Here is a 19,604-nt window from a genome sequence, read left to right on the forward strand (position 1 = left end):
CCTGCTGAGCATGGAGTGGTGCTTTCTTGCAGGCTTGCTAAGTCGAAGGTTCGATGAACATCTCGTGTGCCCTGGATGGCAGTCGTGAGTCAGTCAAGTGTCAAGTCAAGTGGGCGGAATAGCGGGAGCTCCCATGTAGGGTGCAACACACAGTTCCCCAACTATCGCCGAAGTCGCACCAACCTCATCTTCCAATATTGTCTTGCCACGCTAAATGCAACGTATGGGGCGAATCCCCGACTTTGCCCCAGACAGATGTGCCTTAATGAACCATCTAATGGTGTACCGTCAGGCGAAATAGCACGTCATAGTACATTCGAGATCAGCGGGAAGAATATGATGACGTCCACTAATTTAGTATCTGTGCACACGAATCTGCTGTGTGTGTGTTACTCTGTGTGTCAGCTATGGCAGCATCGCCTGTGGTTCCATGCCTAGCATGTACGTCTGAACCATCCTGCAAAGTTTGAATGACGTAGGTTGAGCGATCGCTCCGCGAAACATACTTTTTGAAATTCTCTTCATAGTATATCTTCCACCATTGAAATTTCGAATTTCTTCGAATTTTTTGCTGAGAGGGGTGGCTTGCAACCTCGATATGGCTTGTTCCAGGCATGCTTTGGAGCCATCGCCTGTTGAAACAGTGGCGGGAAGCTGCCCTGCAACTGTTCCAACAGGAAATTAATCGATCCGAGAAAGCGCGAGTCCGCGAATCTCGGTTGAATATAGAGTATTTCAAGCCTTTTCACGACGAAGATGGAGTTCTTTTTGGAGATGGACGTCGCGGCAAAGGACATGGTGTCCGACTTCTGGCGTCTGGTGAAGCCAGGGATCATTTGTCCAGTCAGGTCGGCAGCCTAACCGTCGGTAAGCTTGTGTTTGGATCCCGTTCTGCTCGATGTGGTAGATCACAAACAATTTTGATATCGCACAAATTGATCTCAGTATCATGCGTACGGTATTATATATTCAGAAAATCCCAAAGTGTCTCTGTGTGGCCGTCCTATGCCACGAGAAACTCCAATCAGGCTCCTATGTCCTCTGCCTTCATGATTGAATGTCCACTTCGTTTGAACAAAGAACACAACAATCGAGGATGGCTTTGCCAATGAAAAATACAGCTATACTGGAGCTGAAAAAAAGAAGAAAAAAACGTGCTCAGGATGAGACTCGAGTACATGCATACTCTCCCAGCAGGTGAAACGCAATTTTTTGTGAAAAATGCGTGTCGCCGACTGACCAGTAATTTCACCTGACGTAGCTGTGCTAGTACTTGTTAGCAAAAATCCGAACTAGCGCACATACTGCACTGCATTGCTTTGTACTGCATTCAAGACTGACGTCATGCGCTTTGTTTTGCTGCGTAATCACAAAATTTAATGACACCAGCCCGTTTTGCTGAAAAGAAAAACAAATCTTGCTTGCCCTGTTGTGCTCTTCCAGACAACGGATCATTCTTCAGCAGTGTTGCTTTTCCTTTCCTAGCTTTGCTGCCAGCCCGAGTGTCACCTCGACACTGAATTTCTTCAGTATGTCTGACCTAACTGTCGACACTGTCAAGGCAATGCCTTGCCAAGACCTCCGCGGCGAGCTTTCTCAGCACGGCTTGAATCCGAAAGGAAACCCAATAAAAGTATTTTACAGGACCGTTTGCTGGCACAGCTAGCTCTTGGTAGTCAGGTCTGCTCCGGCCAGGAAAACCAGCAACATGACAGTGCGGACACGGCTCGCAAGCCCAGAAGCCCGACTGGCACCAATGCCTCCTCCACCAGCTCAGGTGACACGGGCTCAACGGATCTCTGCGTTCTCGTACGGGACGAGGTGTAGTCGGCTTTGTCGGCCGCCAATATATTATTATCGGAGAGCATTGTGCCGCTCCTCACCCAGGGCCAAGGCAATGCGGCTTCTGCCGCCACTACGCCAGGCCAAGCTCATGTAACCCACCCGATCAGCCACCTGCACCAGCTGTACCCAAGGCTGAACAAGAACGTATCTTGCGAGGGGAGTTCGTCGATTTTTCAAGTTTGTTGCCTGAAATTCTTGCACACTTCCGGCCCAACATTCAGGCTGGTGCACAGCCCGAATAACGATAGCCAGCTAAATACCGTTGAGTCGGATGACGCGACGTCAGGCGAAATTACTGGTCAGTCGGCGACACGCATTTTTCACAAAAATTATGCGTGTACTCGAGTCTCATCCTGAGCACGTTTTTTTCTTCTTTTTTCACCTCCAGTATAGCTGTATTTTTCATTGCAAAGTCGTCCTCGATTGTTGTGTTCATTGTTCAAACGAAGTGGACATTCAATCATGAAGGCAGAGGACACAGGAGCCTGATTGGAGTTTCTCGTGGCATAGGACGGCCACACAGAGACACTTTGGGATTTTCTGAATATAAAATACCGTACGCACGATGCTGAGATCAATTTGTGCGATATCAAATTGTTTGTGATCTACCACATCGAGCAGAACGGGATCCAAACACAAGCTTACCGACGGTTAGGCTGCCGACCTGACTGGACAAATGATCCCTGGCTTCACCAGACGCCAGAAGTCGGACACCATGTCCTTTGCCGCGACGTCCATCTCCAAAAAGAACTCCATCTTCGTCGTGAAAAGGCTTGAAATACTCAATATTCAACCGAGATTCGCGGTCTCACCCTTTCTCAGATCGAATCATTTTTTGTTGTAGCAGTTGCAGGGCAGATCCCCGCCACTACTTCAACAGAAGATGGCTCCAAAGCATGCTTGGAACAAGCCTTATCGAGGTTGCAAGCCACCCCTCTCAGCAAGAAATTCGAAATTTCAAGGGTGGAAGATATACTATGAAGAGAATTTCAAAAAATATGTTTCGCGGAGCGATCGCTCAACCTACGTAATTCAAACTTTGCAGGATGGTTCAGACGTACATGCTAGGCATGGAACCACAGAAGATGATATCATAGCTGACACACAGAGTCACACACACAGCAGATTCGTGTGCACAGATACTAAATTAGTGGACGTCGTCATCTTCTTCCCGCTGATCTCAAATGTACTATGACGTGCTATTTTGCCTCACGGAAGCAGGTGCGTCGCAAGGTTCACGATATACATGTAGCTACCCGGCTCGAGGCATGGACCAAATACATGTCTGTTATCACGGCTGCTGCCCTACACCACACTGCTGAACTGCTGAACTGATTGTGCATCAGCAGTTGATCCTGACTGCTAACCGCCAGTTCTTCCCAAGCGCGTGGCTAGAGTACGACCGCCAGCTGCGGATGCTCGTGGCCTAGTAACCAGGCACGAAGAGGTTGGACACCATCGACGTGAACCTATGGCAGATAGCTTTCACAGGCCATGCACACCCAAAATGCGCTCAATGTAAGGCGGTCCATCCAGGGGCGGTCCGTGTCCTTTTCGTCCCCAATCTCAATTCCCCAAGCAAGCAGCATTTACCTCCAGTGGTCGCACCCATACCAGCGACGGCCAAGAAATCTGCCGCAACTTCAATGGAGGCCGCTGTTCTTCGTCGTCGTGCCGCTTCTCCCACACCTGCAGCCAGTGTGGCAAGGACCACCCATGCATCAGGTGCAACCAGCGGCAGCGCGGAGCCAATCGGCCACCCCGCCGCTCCTAGCAGAATGGCTACTGAATCGCTTGACTTGGTACGTAGCTTCTTTCCTATACACTCTGCAGACACCACACTGCTAGCTGACCACTTTGCCCGCCTGTTACGTAACCACTCAGATCAATCATGTGTTGCGTATGTTCTCCATGGCCTGCGCCATGGCTTTACTCTTGGATCTGCCGGCCAACACGACATTTCGGTTTTCTCTAATAATCTGCCCTCGGCTTTCACTCACTCGGCATTTATATCCGAGCAATTAGCTGCTTCCTGCGCCCGCAGCGAGACCACAGGCCCATTTCCGTCACCTCCATTTCAGTTCATGCTCCGCTCTGGTATTGGTGCCGTCCCCAAAAAGAACGGCAAGCTGCGAATGATCCACCATCTGCCTAGTCCGGAAGGCACCGGCGCGAACGACAGCATTCCTGCCGAGCCGCTCTCTCTCTCTCTCTCTCTCTCTCTCTCTCTCTCTCTCTCTCTCTCTCTCTCTCTCTCTCTCTCTCTCTCTCTCTCTCTCTCTCTCTGCACTACGCGAGCATTGACAACGCGATCAACATCATCATGTCATGCCCACAGCCTGTGTTTTTGTCCAAGCTCGATGTACGCAGTGCATTTCGGCTGATCCCAGTCCGCCGTCAGGGCTTCGCTGGGAAGGTTCCTACTACTACGAGCGCTTTCTGCCTTTCGGCCTCCGCTCCAGCCCAGCCGTCTTTGACTCAGTAGCCACAGCAGTCAACTGGATCATACAGCGCGAGTTTGCTATAGATCACCGGCTTCATTACCTCGATGACTTTCTCGATATCTCCACTGGTTTGGCTGCAGCCAACCTGCAACTCACCATCCCCCTCCGGGCATTCACGTATCTCGGCATTCCTCTTTGCTCCATCCCAGCTCGAAGGGCCATCACCATCATTGACCTTCCTTGGTATTGTCCTAGACTGCGAGCGCCATGAAGCTCGGCTACCAGAGGACAAGCTGTCCGAGATCCGTGCGCCACTCATGGCTACTATCAGCGAGCGCAGCATCGGCCAGCGTCAACTCGAGTCCCTCCTGGGGAAGCTCGCTTTTGCTGCCCGAGTCATCGTTCCTGGACACACATTCATGCGTGAACTATGATCAGTGTGCCCTGAACTGTATCTGTTTATGTGAGTGCGGTGTGTAAAGCCCATCTTGAGAATGGGTTTGCCGGCCCCTTAGTAGATGGCTTCTGAAGAGGGTGTTGAAGGGCATCCAGCGATGCCACGGTACGGCTGTACTCACCCCTCGCCTTCCTATCACTATGCAAATCCTACGACACTTGACGGATGCACGCCAGAGAAGTAGTATCCTGAATGGCCATGAAAAGCTGCTCTACCAAGCCGCCATGCTGCTTCTTTGGATTTCTTCGGTGTGCCGAATCCACTAATGGCATCACATGGGGCTGTACTAGCTCCCCTGGTGACAGACGCCTGCAACTCTTCCTGCTTTCATCCAAGACGGACGCATTCGGTAAAGGCGTTACTAGTGACATTTGCCCGTCTGTACCGCCGTACTGCCCGGTCCGTGCCATGGTTAGCCACCCATTTGTCACTCGTCGCGAGGGGCCGGAGCAACTCTTGTTCGTACTCTCGAACAGACAGCAGCTGACCAGGCAGTCATTCACAGTAACAGTATAGTCTCTTGTTGCTGCGGCCGGTGTACCATCCCAGTCGAACTACTCTGGGCATTCAGTCCACATTGGTGCAGCCACCACCGCTTCTATGGCTGGTCCCCTCGACTCCTTCATCCGAGTGGCAGGTCAGTGGAAAGAGCGATGCGTCTCTATGCTACATCCGGACTACAACAAGCGCTAAGCGCCAGCTATCGTCTCGGCTTGCTGCCGTGTCATGGATGCCATGATCCCCGACTCGGGTGAGTAATGAGCTACTGAACTCTAGCTGCGCAATGCTTGCCTATGCTGACATTAATTGACCCTTGCTGTGCGTGAATAGTGCTCAGCTAACGGAGTGCTGGTTGCATGGGTCCACTCTCACAACTGGTGTTATCTAGCTATTGCTGCGGCTCTGCCTTGCGATATATTACATCCATTTAGCATTGCAGCTCTACGTTGAGCTAACAGCAGCTCTACCTTGAGCTAACAGCAGCTCTCTTTTGAGCTAACCGCAGCTCTACTTTGAGCTAACAGCAGCTCTACTTTGAGCTAACAGCACTACCTTGAGCTAACAGCCGCTCTACTTTGAGCTAATTGCAGCTCTACTTTGAGCTAACAGCAGGTCTATCTCTACTTTGAGCTAACCGCAGCTCTACTTTGAGCTAACCGCAGCTCTACTTTGAGCTAACCGCAGCTCTGCTATGAGCTAACAGCAGCTCTACCTTGAGCTAACAGCTCTACTTTGAGCTAACCGCAGCTCTGCTTTCAGCTAACACCGGCTCTGCTCTGAGCTAACACCAGCTCTGCTATGGGCTAACTGCAGCTCTGCTCTGAGCTAACAGCAGCTCTACTTTAAGCTTCAAACCAGTTGTTTATAAACATATATATGCGTGCACGCACGCACGCACACATACACACACACAAGCACGCACACACATACACCCCCCCCCCCCCCCCCACACACACACACACATCAATGTCTTACCATATTTGGCAGCGGTGAGCTGATCAGATTCATAACAGTGCCCGCATACGACATTGAAAGTCACATGTACACAAGATGGTGCCTGCACAGTACAACAATTGAATGCACATAATAATAGCAGAACTCAGCTTGAAGAAGATGGAAAGGAAAACATCTGAAGAGACATGAAATCCTGCTACCAGAAAGCATAGGCTATGCACGGGCGCTAGCATTGAATCTTGTAGACATAGGTGTGGTTCGACTCCCGCCCAGGAATGCCTATTCAATGCCATTTTCCAATTTCAGGGCTGCCACTTGCTCCGACTTTTCGGAAATCGTCCGATTTTTGATCGCCTGTCGGACAAACCGACCGGTTTTGTTCCCAAAGAGGGACAACCGATTATTTAATTTCGAGCGCTTTTTAGTCCAGTTGGCCATTCGGCGCTTCCAGGTCTTCCAGGTCGCAGGTCGCGCGGGGAACCGCGCGCAAAATGAAGGCGCAAAAGGGAGGCGGAGCAAGCGCGGTACAGCGATGCCGCGGTGACCCGCGAAGGGCCCGCCGGTGGAGTTCCCGGAAAAGGACGCAGTATACGACACAACATCCCGCCGGAGTTACGCTGTTCTATCACGTCGGGTGAACGGGCTTCCCGACGTGATCCATATAATTCACAGATTTCCGCGGAGACGTAGGTGAGCGGGCTCCCTACGTCCCGATCCGGCCTTTTGCTCCGTGTGTGCTTCTTCTTCGTTGTCGTTTTCCTTTATTTGAACTTTTGATCTTTTGCTATTTCCTACCATGCCTGCGCTGTCAAACCTGTATTCCATGCCGCCTTCCAGGAAACAATTACGCCATGCTTTGCACGAACCTCTCTCTCTCTCTCTTCGTTCTAGTGCATAAAAGAACAATGTCTTCACCATAACTCTCATAACTCTCTCCCAAACTTGATTGATCGACTGAGACTATCAGACTCCTTACCTGTCTTCGCTTCGTTGTCGAGTGTGAATCAAGGTGAGCAGAACACTAAGTTGGGTGGTCGACTATATTGGTCGACCGCCTGGCGGTTGGATTTGGTTGGGTTGTGAGCGATCATGACAGGCAACGAACCTCGCAGGGATGCGACACATCCACTGAAACTCACCCAAAGGGTGCCCGGTAAACCGGAGTGCCCGTAACTTGAGAGTCCGGATAACCGAGGTATGAGTGTGTATGCAAGTGCATGTCGTGCACAAATACTACAATCGGCCGCTACAAAGGAGCACTCACCTTGATTTCCAGTTCGTGCCCTTTCACAAGCACATCCAGCTTGCAACCACAAAAAGCCTGTGACCCGCAGGAACAGCGACACTCCTAACTCCAGTGTCGATTTCCGTCGATGCCAATGCCCCCAGAGCTGACCAAACTCACGACCTGGAGATCAGCCGGGATGCACGTCGCAACAGCAGTACTGGTAGCGCCAGTCCAAGGGTAACCTGTTTGCATCAGCAGGTATAGGCATAGCAGCAAGCAAACAATGGATCAGTGTTGGAAAGCTGCAAGTCCTTCAACATCTGCCAGTCTGTTTCACCTACCGCAATAGACCAATCCCGAAAAGATTGTCTGGGCTCGAAAGGGGGCATGTCAAATGAGAGTACACTGTACAATACACGGTGTTCTCGTTAGTTGCATGCAAGAGAGACGATGCGACCGATCGTAGCATCTTCTTGGTTTTTTGCTGTCTTTGTAGTTACCGTACACTGAAATGGCATCAAATGCCCGGAAATGCTTGCAATAGACCGATCCCCTTATTATTGTCTGGGTTCGAGCAAGGGGGCAACTCCGCAGTCGCGTGGGATCCTGCTGCACACACGCGACCAACCCCTCACCTCGGCAGTGTGTGCGACTTCTCGCATGCGAAGTGCAGAGCACGCGAAATCTACATGCAGTGCAAGCCTGTCTACAAAAAATGCCACAAGGACTTTTGATTTGAGCTGTTTTGTTTTTGTTTAGACGTCTTCCTTTTTACGACTTCAGGATGCCTTCTCAGGATCATTGCTGCGTTCCTCACTGTCAGAACAGGAGGACGAAGCAAACAAGTCATTTCACTCCTTTCCTCGTGTGGAGCCACAGCGGCCTGGAGCAAGCGGATCCAGGCTATTCCCCGTGAGGAAGGACGTAGTTTTAGGGTCACTCTGAATATTTGAGTTGCAGCGATCATTTCGATCCCGAAATCGAAATCGTTTTGCCCAGCTCTACAAGGGCATGAGGAGTCCAGGAAACCAGACAGCTGTCCTACGGTACCAGGTTTGCTTTTCGCAAGAGAGTGGAGTCTCGACGCCATGCTCCCCATGCTCGCAAAACAGTATTTGCTGAGCCTAGTGCAGTTCGGTCATGGAAGTGCAGCGTCTGCATCACGAGCTCCCCATGCTCGCAAACCAGTATTTTGCTGAGAGGCAACGGCACTTTGAGTTAGAAAGGAACCTGGCTTAGTGCAGTTTGGTCCTGTAATGGAAGTGCAGCATCTGCCTCAGGAGCTGGCAGCAAGTAGAGCTCGTGTACAGAGTCTTGTGGAGCAGTTGGACGATGTGAGGACTGGGGTGAAGAAAGCCGAAAAACAGCTTACGTACAATAACATAAAGAAAGACTTGGAGCCGCTCCAGTTTCTGACTGGTTTGCCTTCAGGTGTTTGGACCGCTCTGTTGGACTTCTTTGAGCCTAGCCGAGAAAATGTACTGCACCGTGCCAGATCTGCGAAGACGGAAGCTGAGGGACGACGGATACAGTTGGAGGTGGCCGTAAATCGCCAATGAGGATGTAATGGCGGATCAGCTGCTATTGGTATTGATGTGTCTAAGCCTGGGCCGAATGAAACAGAAGCTGGCATGCTTGGCACAAGTTAATCATCCGTTTCACTGTATATAGCTAGCTGAGCTGGAAAGATGTCTTGTTCCTCCGTGTGGGCATGATCCCCATTTGGGCGAGCTGGCGAGATGTTGTCATCAATGCCATGTACCGCAAGACATTCTGCGTTGTGGATGAAACAGTTCTATTTTGCCATGCACTTAGGGTTCTCGCACCGGCACGGCAAAACAAGACCCAACAGATCCTTGCGCTCTTATTTTCTCCCATGGTAACATTGCTGATCACAACACCCAGTAGCCAGTTGATTACGGAAACCAAAGGTATACCAATATTTGCATCGAATGCAGTGATGATTTCAATACTGTCCACTATAGTACAACGCATTACCAGACTGGCTTATAATCATAATATTATCCATTTCGCAATCACTGTCATTGCTTTCTTAGATCTCCAATCATCAATATCGGACCATAAACCGTCTATCATCATTAGTATCCTGCTACTATCCTCCACTAACGGTGAGCTCGAAGAAACGAAACAGCTGTCTAGAGGCGTAAACAATATCTGTCAACGGATGTGGGTGTGTTTATGCTTCGTGCATTAGTTCGGCCAAGAGCGCATGGTGGTGGCGGGTTGAGGATGTAGTACAGCGGAGTATGACCGAAAGCTCTGTCACAATGTATTTTATTAGGAAGGTATAAACGGAAAAAACTGTATCTTCATCTTGGGGGTAAACAGCCCGTCTCACATTAAATATACTAGAAAATAGTTCACTCTGAACATGCAGTCTTCCTAAGAGAGAGAGAGGGGGGGGGGGGGGGTATATTCATAGGTTCGAAAGAACCGCACACACACTTTGCTGCAGACAGCGGCAAGCTTTGGCCCTCGTGCTTTGAAGAGGGAGCAATCCACTGCGCTACGCTTGCGATTAACAGCAAGCTTCGACTTTTCAAAAGTACGACTCATCACTGGCTCTGGGGTAATGTTCCTGGGCGAGAAGTGTTCCAGCACAAGAAGCAGCACGAATACATGCTGACAAAGACCACCATCATCACCAGCTGGCACACAGCACACTGTTCTTCAAACACCATCCACTCCGTCCATGTGTTTGCACTGTCCTCCTCTAGCTCTTCACGCTCAACAAATACCACGCACTGCTCATCGGTTTTATTTCAATGCTTCCTCTGGGTTGGCTAGCCCTTCGACTTGACAAAACAGCGATCACCACTGCACTGCTATCGTCACCTCATAGCAGTCGCTTCCATCAGTGGCTTTTCCTGTCTTTGCAAGGTGTCCAAGGATGGCTGCTGTTGTCACTACAGGCAAATCTTTAGTGGCTGATGTCCAACCAGATCGTTGGAAAATCGATTTTTCCACTTCAGGGCTGCTGATCGCGATCGCGACTTGGTGACTTGGCAGCACCACGGTTACCTTCATAGAAGATGGCTCTGGAAAGGAAAAGACAGACCAGAAAAAGGTTACTATTATCTTCAGCACCGATCTCAAGGAGAAAGAAATACGGTCTGCTGTAGCCTAGGCACAAAATAAATCTCACAACACGATTCGCGATTCGAATATTTCAACAACAAAAAAACTCACCTCTGGAGTAACTCCTGTTTGTGGCCCGAGATCGTTCCCTCCCGCGCCTTGAAAAAATCCTGCAGCTGCATCACAGTCCATGTCTCTCTCGGAGACTCTGCTCCTACCAGCAGGAGGTTCAGCACCGCTCGAAGCCATCGCAAACTACTTGAACTAAGCAGAAGACATTCCAAACCAAACCTGAAACACACTGTCAAAGATGCTGTCACGTTCAAAAACTAGCTCGATCGCGAGTGCAGTTGCCCCCGTGCTCGAACCCAGTATAATAAGGGGATCGGTCTATTGGCTTCAATTTTTGAAATTTTTCCCGGGGGACGACCCCCGGACCCCCCTTCCATGGCACCCCCACCTCCAAAGTCGGTGCGACGCGCCTGTACTACTAGTAGGGACTTCAGACCACGTGACTTCTTGGCCCAAAAGCGTGCAAATCGACGCCTGCACAAATCGTGTGATGGTCATATGTCAAGTCGTGTAAAAAAATGTGGAACCGTTTTTCGAAATGAAGGAAGTCTTGTACAGTTGGAGAAAGTTTCGGTTCGTCTTGTTGGAGCTTGCCTTCGCTTGGGACCAGCAAGAATGGAGCTGTTACGTTCATTTTTGACGGTGATACGTATGCGGATGGAAGGGAAAGGTGAGAAACCATATGATCCGTCTGGGTCCCCTTCTTGAAAATGTGATATTCGTATTCTACGACCTCGAATTAGTCTAGATAGAAGGTAATCTTTATTGTTTTCACCTTCCAGAAGACCTATTTCTTGCATTATTCCTCTTTGTACTTTGCCGTGCAGCGCCGCCATAGTCACAGTATGGAAAGCAGCGAGAAGTATCCTGCGCTAAATGATGCTGATGTACAAATTGAATTGCTCTTGGCTGTTTCGGTCCCTGCCTCGATTCTTGTCTCCAATGCTGTTATGCTCGATCTGGTTGAGCTCCGCAAGAATAGCTGAAAGAGTGCCGAACTGGGAGATGTGCTGTATTGTTGCTATTTGCTGTATCTCTGCTGATGATGATGTGCGTGCTACGATTACCCCAGCCAATACAATGTCCTGTACATGTACATGTTGAGCTTAGTTAGTGCCTCTTCCGTGATCCGCATTCTTTTTCTTGACACCAACCACGCCAACAGTCCGAAGCTATCTCAGGACTGTATTATCAATGTCTCCTGTTACTACCCACTACATTGTAAACCATACTATTCAGCTATTTCATGCGGAGAACCAAGATTGTTTTGGATCTGGTGTGCGGTTGCTATGCGTTGCCAAGGAAAGTGGGTTCTCTCAGTTTGACATATCTCTCTGATCTCAAATGTGTGGGACGTTTGTCGGACAAATCCGGTGATAGGCGATGACTATTTTGCTTGTAACTTTAGTTTCCTTTGTCCGATTTAGAAAAACTGAAGACCAAACTCCTCAGGACGCTCTAACCTATCCAAAAAGCAAAACATAAGCCACAGAAAACCGATTTGAAAAAATGGTCTGAAGTCCCTACTACTAGTATCTCAGGCTTTCGCCGATTTGATTTACCTGGTAAAATCTGTTCTTCTCTACCCTACCAAGTAGACCGTAAAACGAACGCTGAGCCTAAAAAGCGCACGCGTCAGGGATGGAAGCCTCTCACCTTTATAATCGCTATCACTGATTCAGCAGCTATTTACCAAGGCAGCCCAGACGATCTCCAACATTTTCCAACTAACGCGTAACGGCGTTACTTGAGCAGAGGAACGGAGGACGTGCCGTGGCCAACCGCTTCAGCTCCGAACATAACACTCGACTAACTAATTATATTACTTGGCCCTCGGTGGTCAGCGGTAAACCAAGCACTGTCTTCAGGCTTTCAGCTTCAGCACGGGAAAATTCAAGGCCTGTTGCACTTTCGATCGTTACGAAACTTACAATGCATCAAGCACAGGCAAGACTCTACATCAGACTACATGTACAAGGTAATGTTTTCGACTGAATACGTTATTCATTACAACCGTGCTCACGTACAATTAGTATGATTGTAGTGTTACCCAGATGACAAAAATTAATAACAAACACTTGTATAGGGCTTGAAAGTGCTACGTCACTCCATAGCAATGGCATAGCAACAATTTGAAAAATTCGAAAACTGGATCCACCTGGATCCAGTTTTTGTATGGATCCAAGCACATTTCAAGCGGTCTCACTCACAGCAAGGTGATGTTGCCAGTGAAACTGACTGATTTGGCTAGTGGGGGCGGGGTGACAACTGGTGGCGAAGTAAAAGTTGCACCTGCATACGACATGAGTGGGTTGCTATGCACCCACATACTGAGGCAATAGCAAAGTCACACCTTAGTGGATCCAAAATAGAAATCTGATGTCAATTTACTACTCCCAGGCCGTTTTTGACGTCATCACTTTCAAGCCCTATTACAGTAGATTCTACGTTTATATGGCTACATGTGATACTGATGACTGATGAGTGTTGGTGCTCACACGTTTACAAGTATAGAGCAGTGTAGTTGTGCATGCATGATTTATAATAGCGCGAAAGATAATCTTTTGCTCTACTACAAATCACGCAACAGATGACAGAGTCTGTCCGGGAACAAAAAAAGTCAATGAACCGTGAAGCCGTGATGCGTGACGGACTGAGGGTCCGTGAGTGACATTTCCGTGACACTGATACATGACTGTATAATCCAAACACTAACTGGTACTTGACAGGTTGATTATGTTTATGAGTCATGAATATGACTATGATCAAGAGTACATACTCTTGCGCGGTGTAATATGCCCGAAACTATTACTTTGCCGAAAATGCTCCCAAACCTTGCCGAAAATGCTCGGAAAATGCTCACTTTTTTGTAATCCTCAGCACACGCCGTCAAAACCAGGGAGTCAGAAAATACCGGTATTTTACGACTTCCTGGTCAAAACCATATTTTCATAAACTACTCAACAAGAAGCCAACCCACAGAATGCGGAAGTGACGTTCTTGTTTGGGAAGTAAGTTTTTCCTCTCTCAATTTTGCTACACAACGTTAACGGCCAAGTGCTCCGTTTCCCCCAAAATGCTGCATCACGAGCCCAAAGTGCTGGGTTCGCGGATTGTACCGAAAATGCTCAAAAAAATGCCGGCATATTACACGGGGCCGGGGGCCTACTTGACTTGCTATGACTAAGTATGACTGAGTACATGTTGACTTTCGCTGCTGTAAGATTCCCCGACTGCCTTGGCTTGCACAAACCCGTGCTGCTCAAAGGCCGCATTGAAAGCTAACTAATTACTTAAGGCTGCAACCACACTAGGTACAAAATCACGTACAAACGGCATTACAGTAGAAATCGTCATGCCGACGCGTGCGAAATGCAAAATGCGCTTTGTAGGTTTTCAGCAACTGGCGCACCCCTGTAGAAAGCCACGTTTGTCGTTTTTGTCGTTTTCGCGCTCCATCTCCTGTGTAAAACTTTGTTTTTGTACCTGGTCGTCGTACATAGCATCAGCATCAGCATTGTTTTTGAATTTCCCGGTCTTTTCCAGCGCATGGCACACGCTTTGGTACGACAACGTCACGTGCTGGTCGCGCGAAAACGTCATCTATGCAGACCGAAAAGTGTAGTGACTAGTGTGGTTGCGTACCGACTTGTACAGAGATATGCATGAAAATTTGTACTGTGATTTTTACGTAGTGTGGTTGCGGCCTAACTTCAGGGCTAGTACTTGTACAGAAACACGTGGGCGCCATTTTGGTTCACGTGACATGTGCCCCACCATGCTGTGTACAGGGAATCTTGCCGTACTTCGCGTCGACTCTGGCCTGTTCAAATCCACGCAAGTGAGCCACAGTTCTCTCTAGCAGGCTGAGATTTTGCAGGCACCGAGTTCAGATGCGGGCAAAGGGATTCACCGAAGGATTTTTTGATTTTCGCAATTTGGACCTCAAATAACACCCTCAAACTCGGTAAACGTGTCCCACCTCTAGGATCGTTTTGGCGAAATTCGCTTCGGTCAAAGTATGGAGCATCTCCTACTGAAAATTTTGAGCCATCGATTGTCAAAATCGGCTCATGCGGAGCTCACTTGTGTCGTTTTGAAGGACGCCGCGCCACGCGCGATCTGCGCTGGTTCTTTCACAAACGGAAGACACCTTCCAGTCAGAACTGCAGACTGTGACAGTGCAGTGCGCACGGCAAGGAAAAGGAGACGTGCATTTTCCATTTGTTGCACTGTGTCCTTTGCTTTTATTGTTCACTGATAACATGTTCGCAAAATCTTGAGCTAGAGAGAAGACTGACTTACAATCTGATTCATCTAGGCTTCAGCGTGATGCACGTATCCAGACCATAGGAAATATTAGAGTCATGGGAAAGGAACCGGGAACCACGAGAATAATTTTCTGGAGCGAATCCAATTATTACCATGGTTCCTTGTTCTTGAACACCGCGCTCCACATCGTCAATGTTCTGCGAGGTAAGGATTTCAGGACTACTGTCGGTTTATTCGACCTCTGGGCGATCTGATCTACGTCCAGCTGGCCATGATACTGAGCCGAACTGGCCACTAGTTCGCTTCTTTCTCGACTCGGGATAATCAAGCCGGTCAGAGTGCGACTTTTTCCTACCCTGGATGCGACCCATGGCGCGGACTGAAAATAACTACTGAACACCTCCTTGTACAAGCACTGACATACAAGACCGGTGGTGGATACAAACTGACAACAGGAAACCCTAACAGCACCCGCTCTGTCAAAGAAAGTCGAAGGGAAGCAGTTCGAACTAGTTCAAGCACCACCAAAAAATAAAAAAAACTAGCACTTGCTCTTGCAGCTAGGTCAAAGACTGCACTGGCAAGTACACTTTTGCACAGTCGCGATCTCGCGGCCCCGCATCACGTGCGGGTATCTGATGACGTAGAGTGATTCAAGATGGCCTCTGACGTGTTTGCCGTTTTGTGATCCCAAATACCAGCCCTGAACTTGACTGGTGGTATGGTGTTCCCGAGGCGGTGTACGGAAGACTACACAGGCCAGGGTACAAAACGACAGGATAGCGCTAATGCCACATGCTCCGTGTTCGATCGAAATCGAAATGTGAACTCTGCCTGATGCGCTTGTGTTTCGATTTCGATGAACAAGGACTACAGTGCAGTATGCAGTAGCTAGCTGTACATGTGGGCCGTGGGACGGTCCCTCTCCAAGACTGTGACATGTTACAGACAGATCTGTGCCTGTGGTAGTTTCCCTCATCTTTGCCCAAATGGCAATCTTGGACTGCACTAGCACTGGAGGCAGTTGGGGGGGGGGGGGGGGGGGGTCGTCTGGCTGCACTCTACAGCTCCCCTGGCTCTGTCTTCTTGCATAAACAGAGTCAATGCACAATGACTCAATGTACATCATGGTACATGGCGGGCTGCCGCTACAGCCTACAGTAGTGGCTCAAGTAGCATTAGAAATAGAAGAAAGTAAGCGCACCCCCCCCCCCCCCCCCCCCAGCCCGAACATACATACATGTAGCTGAGGCGATAAAGAGAGACTTGTATAGTATTGCTTTGGAGACTGACTATGCACAAGCAGCACTATGCACAAGCAGCACTATGCACAAGCAGCACTATGCACAAGCAGCACTATGCACAAGCAGCACTATGCACAAGCAGCACTATGCACAAGCAGCACTATGCACAAGCAGCACTATGCACAAGCAGCACTATGCACAAGCAGCACTATGCACAAGCAGCACTATGCACAAGCAGCACTATGCACAAGCAGCACTATGCACAAGCAGCACTATGCACAAGCAGCACTATGCACAAGCAGCACTATGCACAAGCAGCACTATGCACAAGCAGCACTATGCACAAGCAGCACTATGCACAAGCAGCACTATGCACAAGCAGCACTATGCACAAGCAGCACTATGCACAAGCAGCACTATGCACAAGCAGCACTATGCACAAGCAGCACTATGCACAAGCAGCACTATGCACAAGCAGCACTATGCACAAGCAGCACTATGCACAAGCAGCACTATGCACAAGCAGCACTATGCACAAGCAGCACTATGCACAAGCAGCACTATGCACAAGCAGCACTATGCACAAGCAGCACTATGCACAAGCAGCACTATGCACAAGCAGCACTATGCACAAGCAGCACTATGCACAAGCAGCACTATGCACAAGCAGCACTATGCACAAGCAGCACTATGCACAAGCAGCACTATGCACAAGCAGCACTATGCACAAGCAGCACTATGCACAAGCAGCACTATGCACAAGCAGCACTATGCACAAGCAGCACTATGCACAAGCAGCACTATGCACAAGCAGCACTATGCACAAGCAGCACTATGCACAAGCAGCACTATGCACAAGCAGCACTATGCACAAGCAGCACTATGCACAAGCAGCACTATGCACAAGCAGCACTATGCACAAGCAGCACTATGCACAAGCAGCACTATGCACAAGCAGCACTATGCACAAGCAGCACTATGCACAAGCAGCACTATGCACAAGCAGCACTATGCACAAGCAGCACTATGCACAAGCAGCACTATGCACAAGCAGCACTATGCACAAGCAGCACTATGCACAAGCAGCACTATGCACAAGCAGCACTATGCACAAGCAGCACTATGCACAAGCAGCACTATGCACAAGCAGCACTATGCACAAGCAGCACTATGCACAAGCAGCACTATGCACAAGCAGCACTATGCACAAGCAGCACTATGCACAAGCAGCACTATGCACAAGCAGCACTATGCACAAGCAGCACTATGCACAAGCAGCACTATGCACAAGCAGCACTATGCACAAGCAGCACTATGCACAAGCAGCACTATGCACAAGCAGCACTATGCACAAGCAGCACTATGCACAAGCAGCACTATGCACAAGCAGCACTATGCACAAGCAGCACTATGCACAAGCAGCACTATGCACAAGCAGCACTATGCACAAGCAGCACTATGCACAAGCAGCACTATGCACAAGCAGCACTATGCACAAGCAGCACTATGCACAAGCAGCACTATGCACAAGCAGCACTATGCACAAGCAGCACTATGCACAAGCAGCACTATGCACAAGCAGCACTATGCACAAGCAGCACTATGCACAAGCAGCACTATGCACAAGCAGCACTATGCACAAGCAGCACTATGCACAAGCAGCACTATGCACAAGCAGCACTATGCACAAGCAGCACTATGCACAAGCAGCACTATGCACAAGCAGCACTATGCACAAGCAGCACTATGCACAAGCAGCACTATGCACAAGCAGCACTATGCACAAGCAGCACTATGCACAAGCAGCACTATGCACAAGCAGCACTATGCACAAGCAGCACTATGCACAAGCAGCACTATGCACAAGCAGCACTATGCACAAGCAGCACTATGCACAAGCAGCACTATGCACAAGCAGCACTATGCACAAGCAGCACTATGCACAAGCAGCACTATGCACAAGCAGCACTATGCACAAGCAGCACTATGCACAAGCAGCACTATGCACAAGCAGCACTATGCACAAGCAGCACTATGCACAAGCAGCACTATGCACAAGCAGCACTATGCACAAGCAGCACTATGCACAAGCAGCACTATGCACAAGCAGCACTATGCACAAGCAGCACTATGCACAAGCAGCACTATGCACAAGCAGCACTATGCACAAGCAGCACTATGCACAAGCAGCACTATGCACAAGCAGCACTATGCACAAGCAGCACTATGCACAAGCAGCACTATGCACAAGCAGCACTATGCACAAGCAGCACTATGCACAAGCAGCACTATGCACAAGCAGCACTATGCACAAGCAGCACTATGCACAAGCAGCACTATGCACAAGCAGCACTATGCACAAGCAGCACTATGCACAAGCAGCACTATGCACAAGCAGCACTATGCACAAGCAGCACTATGCACAAGCAGCACTATGCACAAGCAGCACTATGCACAAGCAGCACTATGCACAAGCAGCACTATGCACAAGCAGCACTATGCACAAGCAGCACTATGCACAAGCAGCACTATGCACAAGCAGCACTATGCACAAGCAGCACTATGCACAAGCAGCACTATGCACAAGCAGCACTATGCACAAGCAGCACTATGCACAAGCAGCAATGCACAAGCAGCAATGCACAAGCAGCAACGCACAAGCAGCAACGCACAAGCAGCAACGCACAAGCAGCAATGCACAAGCAGCAATGCACAAGCAGCAATGCACAAGCAACAATGCACAAGCAGCAGTGCACAAGCAGCAATGCACAAGCAGCAATGCCAATGGGCACAGGGTGGAAACGGTACACGTCACCAGGGTCACCTTCCATGCATGGCTGGGGTGAGGAACACCAACACAGTAGGTGGATGACTCCCACAATCCAACAGCCCAACAACATCGGATTGTATTCTCTAATGCACGGCAGGGGCGGAATTAGGCGCTCCACATACATGTTCATACGTATAAACACACACACTGAACCGCAAATCCCCCGCTCCTTGCACCCCCCCCCCCCCCTCATCATACTTGTTGGTATGTCTCACTTCTTGTATTGGTATCTTCAAAATAATGATCTGTCCCAACATGGGCCACGGTCATAAAGCGGATAAATAGATGTCTAGACAACCCCTATGAGTGTGTATACACTTAAGACGGCCTTAAATGACTTTTAAAAGGCCAGAAATCAGAGCAGCAATGCAGTGGTGCGATATTGATGAAGATCAGAATAAAATCGGGCGAGAGCACAGATAAAACAGCTTTCCGGGACAAGTAGTGGCGGCCGCAGCAGGCGAAATACTGCATACCACTGTTCAAACGCTCTACACCATTCGTCAAACACTGCACTGTGCAAACAGAAAAAAAGATCTACAAGAGTAGCTGATGACAACAGCTACATGTGGAACCGGTTAAAAATAGCACAGGAAATAAGTGTATTGGAGTCGCTTAGTGAGACTGTCTGGGAAAGGTTTGGAGAGGGAAGAACCCA

The 19,604-nt window shown here is 49.2% G+C and overlaps 1 protein-coding gene across 1 annotated transcript in view; it reads right to left on the bottom strand.

The window, feature by feature from the left end:
- Window positions 1–19,151: 19,151 nt before the first annotated feature.
- LOC135826121 (uncharacterized) overlaps window positions 19,152–19,604 on the bottom strand; it is a 14,526-nt gene continuing 14,073 nt past the window's right edge. The window contains exon 7 of the mRNA XM_065338760.1: window positions 19,152–19,604. This exon is cut by the window's right edge and continues 1,522 nt beyond it. The gene's annotated coding sequence lies outside the window, so the exon portion shown is untranslated.

Source organism: Sycon ciliatum, chromosome 10 (genome assembly GCF_964019385.1).
Source record: "Sycon ciliatum chromosome 10, ocSycCili1.1, whole genome shotgun sequence".
NCBI classification, from domain to species: Eukaryota; Metazoa; Porifera; class Calcarea; order Leucosolenida; family Sycettidae; genus Sycon; species Sycon ciliatum.